This window comes from Pholis gunnellus (assembly GCF_910591455.1).
Source record: "Pholis gunnellus genome assembly, chromosome: 14".
NCBI classification, from domain to species: Eukaryota; Metazoa; Chordata; class Actinopteri; order Perciformes; family Pholidae; genus Pholis; species Pholis gunnellus.
In genome coordinates this window covers 15,077,841-15,083,840 of record NC_136541.1, presented here as the reverse complement: position 1 = coordinate 15,083,840, position 6,000 = coordinate 15,077,841, and positions in this window count along the sequence as shown.

Below are 6,000 nucleotides of genomic sequence, written 5' to 3'. Positions count from 1 at the left end.
GATCCCTGACTCTCTGTCAGGTAACAGTTTAAACGAAGCTGCCTTTGTTTGTCCTTTTTAATCCCACAAAATCACCCTTTTTGTTTGTTGTAATACCTCGTCTTCTCTGCAGCCCGCCTTTTCCTTGAGTAACAGGTTGAATCGAGAAGAGCAACACCCCTCAGAAATTGTTGTTGACTGGTATCCGGTGGCAGATGTGGGCTGAGGTGAGAGTTTTAAATCAAAGAGCAGGTCGCTAACGGTCCTGCGAGGATTGAGAGGATGGATGCAAGTCAAACATTTTATCTGTACTCGCTGTCCCTTCTGGCTCCGGCGCTGCGCCTCCCGATTGGTCAAAGACCCGGACGTTCGGAGGCTGGGAGAGCGTTGCGATTGGACAGCGGGAGCTCCCCTTCTGTCTGGGTTGACCTCACGAGGTCAGTTTGTGGTGTCACACGCTTCTGCTGCTGCGCACGATACTTTTTAACGAAGTGAAACTTTGGATAAAACCAATGAAATAACTATTTTATTATTATATACGATGATGTGTCCCTGCCATGTGCTGAAATATGAATTATGCTCCTCATTGTAGGCTATAGTCTATCGGGACACTGCTGGGCGTATATATGTGGAAGAAAGTTTGACTAAGCTGGACCAGTAAAGACAACAATGCATGTTGATTGTTATTTGTATAAAAAAAAGAAAAAAAATACCACCATATGTTAGAAAATACGCAAAATGTATTGTATAGAAATGTTCTTATAGCCTTCTGCATTTATACTTGGCCCAGACTTCCCAGATGCACACACACAATCTTTCATATTATTTCCCTTACTCAAACATATTAAGAACAAGTAATTATTGTTACTAGCATTATTATGATAAATAATAGTAGTTGTAGCTCGTTGTTAAAGTTGTTTTTATTAGCCTATGTGTTTTTTTATTGTTATTATTATATTAATTACGTAAAAAATTACAAGCTAATTGACAAATGTGGATTTTTTTTTCCTTGGCATGGAGTTAGACTTAACAAAGAGATAAGCGGTCAGGACGTTTACGTGAGGATATTTCATTAGAGAGAAGATATGCACATACTGAGCAGCACCTATTAGTGACACAGTTACTTGCTATGCGCACTCATTTGTTTGCGCAGAAACTGCAGCAGCATCTAGGAAATTGTTCATCATCGACTTAAATATTTGATCACTCTGCAAAAGGGAATATTATAACGGTGGCACTTGAAAATTATTTTACTGTGGATGAAAGTTATTTTCGTATGACATTTTTTTATTTTTTGTAAAATAATTATTATATAGCTAATCAACTTTAGCCTACACCCTGATCATCACGCCTACAGTCAGTTTGTATTGAGACGGTGCATTAGTCTGTAGCCTATAAACATCTTTGTATTTGGTCACTTTAGTAAATGCCACCGCGAATGGCATGACATATGTGATGCTAACTAATTATCGGTTTGCATGAGTTGTTATGTACTTTCTCGACTGAAACATACATTTGGCAGTAAACCCGTTAGAGAGAGGCGGTGTGTCATTTATTTTTCTTTAATCAACAAGAGTATGTAAAAGAGTTTCCGTCCAGCAGACAGCACACACACACACACACACACACACACACACACACACACACACACACACAGTACACGTTAGGAGAGAGATATATGGATGGATGCGGCGGAGAGGAGGATCTATTTTTTCTTCGAGTTCCAGCACACCCCACGCAAAAGCTCTGCACGGTCATCTAGCAGTTGCATTTAACAATAGGTGCCGCGCGGACCCGTGGCTCAGCCACACGGCAGTGTAACACATCCGTGCAAATGGTCGATTATAGACACAGAGAACCACATGAGGGATCATTTGACTTTTCTGAAGCTTGTGGAGTTGTGATAATTATGATAATTAGGCGTGTTTAATAGACCGATACATTTTTTTTCTTCTTTTCCCCCAGGAATAAGATCATATATATATATATATAGGCGACTGGCTGATTCGGTTCAGAGGCCTCCTCAAGCTGCACACCATGAGTGACTGGTTGGTCACGACCTCTCTAAGACAAACTGATGCATCATCAATGCTGACGTCCTAGCAGGCAATTCATTGATCACCATCAGATTAGTCACTACTTGCTGCCTTATTGTCGAAACACAACAATGATGAAGGAACGATGTTGTCACAACTTCATGTAGAGGATGAATTGAACCTCATACACATTTAATATAATATAATATAATTAGCAAAGCCAGCTGTTTGGTGCTACTGTTGTGACAGATTTTTGTTTTGCTAAAAAGTGAATAAACACCAAATATTTATGGGACGCAAGGGTTGTAAGATGACATTTGTTTATCCATGTTTTACTAGAATTTGACCCAACTTTACAGCAGCAGAGAGTCATCTTCCTGTCCCTTTAATTGCACTATGTGGCCCAATATATAGTTTTTATTCCTCCTGTAAGACTTCATGTAAAAAGAAAAATGGTGCTCTTGACACAGAACATGTGGAAACATTATACATCCATAAAAGAAGGAATGGGGAGCAGGGAAGAAAGTTATCATACTAAAGTTTGACTATCATGAAAAGGATATTGGATCTACCGTGTCAAATCAATTAGTGGGGTAAGCTGAGTCAGAAATGCACTGTGGTGGACAAAATGCATCAAAAATAAAGAACAAAATGGCCCCCGAAACGAAATACTGTGTTGAATTTGCTCCGCAGACGCACAGAATAAGCCAGGGGCTTTCGAGGCTGTATTTCTGAAACCGCACTTTAAAAAAACCTGAATAATTAGCTCTGCGTCCAGTAAAGATAAAGTTAGTCTAACAGCCTAACAACCCATAGGCCGTATTGATCTTGGCTGTGGCCCTAAAGCGATAAGGTCCTGCCCTGCATCAGACTACATGGCCTATTTAGAGCACTGGAAAAAATCTCCATTCTCTCCAGAGCTATACTTACAATACTGCTCAGTATTCGCGATAAACGCCACACCACCAGATCAAAAACAGATAGACGTTTGTAGTCAATCAGATCACCACAGTGATAATCTGACCATAAACTGGAGGGAGCAGACTTCTGACTGAGGGAACTTCCATTCATTCTCAACATTAAAACAGTCAGTCATGCATTCCTGAGTGTAAAAGGCACACTGTAACTGTAGCGGGAACATTACAGCTCTAGCTCACTGTGACAAGCCGAATGACAGATACCTTCAGATGCTAACCCTAATTTGCATTATTCATTGGCTTTTTACAGAGGTTTTAGAATGTTAGAATGAGAGTCAGTTGTAAAACAATGTGTGCTTAACCTGTGTTGGTCTTCAGAGAATCATGCCACATGCTGTGAGGGGATTTTGAATAATGTGCCATAATGTTTGTTTCCATACTGCAGTCGCCCACAGAGATATAACTAGCCGCGGCTTTGACACAAGAGTATTACTTCTGCCAAATCTCTCTTTGCTATAATAAACACAGGTTTGGAAATAGTGTATTATACTATTTCTTGGCCACATGTTACGCAGACATAAAGCTGCAGTCCCTCACTGTATACTCATTGGAATACATGTCATGAAACAAGTTTTGCATTTCTAAATGTTTGTGTAAACGTAAAAGATTGTTTCTGCATTTCATTACGTACACTGTGTTTTATGTTAACACTGGAAAGAGGCGAACAGAAAGTGTGGTTATTATGCCCTTAAAAAATAATTGCTGTGCATCTGATTTTAGTTTTACCGATTGTGATGTACTCATTTATGTTTGATGTTTTGTCTTTATCCCCCTGCAGCAGTTCACTGACTATTTAAAAGAGCTTTGCATCACAAAGATACAGAGCGGACATTGTGTGAAATAGGAGAAACAGATTAGAAGAATGGCCAGGCCAACATTTAGATAAGCATCTCAGAAAAAAAAAACGTTGCATCTTCAGAATAAGGAAGTCCACTCTGTGATTAGTAGCCTTGGGATGTTACTGTTACCAGGTACTTCCAAAAGACGCACTGTTTTTCTCATGTGTTTGATCTTATCAAATACATATGACCCACAACACTCTGTGGTGGAATCTCAAACTGAGGGCAGTTATCATAACAAAGAGCCATAAGGTGCACCCAGGTGAGAGAGAGAAAAGAAAAAGATAAGCGGAGCATTCGTTAACCAGGCGGCCTCTGGGCATGCAGGGTTAACAGTTAACAGTTGGGTGAAGTAAATAAATAGTGAGCTAATAGTTTACGGTCCCATGATGAACATGCAGCGGTACCTCCTGGAAGATTCTTATCTGTCCTTCAAATACACTACGCCTTTACTTTAGTGTGTGTGTGTATGTGTGTGTGTGTGTGTGTGTGTGTGTGTGTGTGTGTGTGTGTGTGTGTGTGTGTGTGTGTGTGTGTGTGTGCGTGTGTGTGTGTGTAAAGGAAGAAAGACAGTGTCTGATTGTGAATACTTGAAGTGAATTTCACACGTTCCCAAAGAAACTGGATGCATTTTGATAAAACACATAATATTGTAGACGTTCGACATATCCAGCACAATATTATGTCAAGGGTGAGTTTGCAAGTGTGAAAGATAGTGTATGATAGGTGATGGGTTGAAAATGTGTGCAACTTGCCATTAGTCAAGTACATATTTTCAAGGATCACACATTTGATTTCCTTATGTTTTGTTTATTAAATACATATCAGAAAATATAGCATTAAAAAAAACATAATAAAAGAAGTCAATTATCTCCTGACAACTGTTTTCATAGCATTAAACATTACGTAAAGTTTGGGACCTTATTTGAAAAGAATTGTATTCGAGCAAACATTCCCATTCTACACGGCATCCTGGATTTCTAATGACATCTGGTTGATTGTGAATTATTTAATTCATGAAATGTACGGACGTAACATTGATTCCATGATTAACATATGATGAACATTACTATGTTGTCTTTCTCAAACTCTCTTCTCACCTTCGCGCCATGCTTTTTGAAGGAGTCCTAATGTAACAAGTGCCTTCAAAAGCATCTTTAACATGATTATTGTTTTTTTGTTAATAACTGTAACTCATTACAGTTGCTACACTGTTAAAACGAGCTGCATGTAATTGTATGTGACTGTAATCCAGTTAAGACACAATATGCTACAACCCAGGCATAATCACTGTACAAACATGCATGCATACATTCAGCCACAAGAGGGCACACGACAGCTCAATTGACTGGGACGCCATGAAACCCACCGAACCTCTTTATAAAGGGATATTTATCTAATCTGACAAAGTGAAATTCTTTCAAAACAGAATACTTCACTTGAAGATCGCTCATGTGTGATGAAATGATACTATTACAGCAGTTTTCTTTTTTTATTATCAAATATAAATCCACAATTTCTCTGTACATCAAGGTTTTAATTCTCAGTCAATCTAGAGCAGAGGATGTCTGACAAGAGAAACGTTTCACACTTCCTGACCACGACTTGATCTCCCAAGAGGAATACATTTTTAAGATTAGTTCTGCTCTCGCAAGAATATTTCAGAGTGCATTTTTATGGCCCACAAAGCCATGTCCAGATGTGATAGTGAATTATTTATGGTTTGGAAGCTGCAGATTGGATGGCATTGAATGTGTTGTAACTCTGTTATGTTGTTCATTCTGTACACATGACATCTATTGCACTTCTGTCCATCCTGGGAGAGGGATCCCTCCTCTGTTTCTCTCCCACAGGTCTCTCCCTCTTTTCTCCCCGTTAAAGGGTTTTTCGGGGGAGTTTTTCCTGTTCCGGTGTGAGGGTTCCGGGTCAAGAGGATGAGGCATTTGTCCAGATTGTAAAGCACTCTGAGGCAAATTTGTAATTTGTGATTATGGGCTTTACAAAAATAAATTGAATTGCAGATGTTGTTAAAACTTTTCTGGACATTAACAGTCCAACCGTGTCATAACAGGGGTGGCATGCCTTGGAAAAAGGGGACAAACACTGTGCGTATAGGGTTTCCAAAATCTTGAGAAATGGCAGTTATGAATTTATAATCTTTGTAGATGT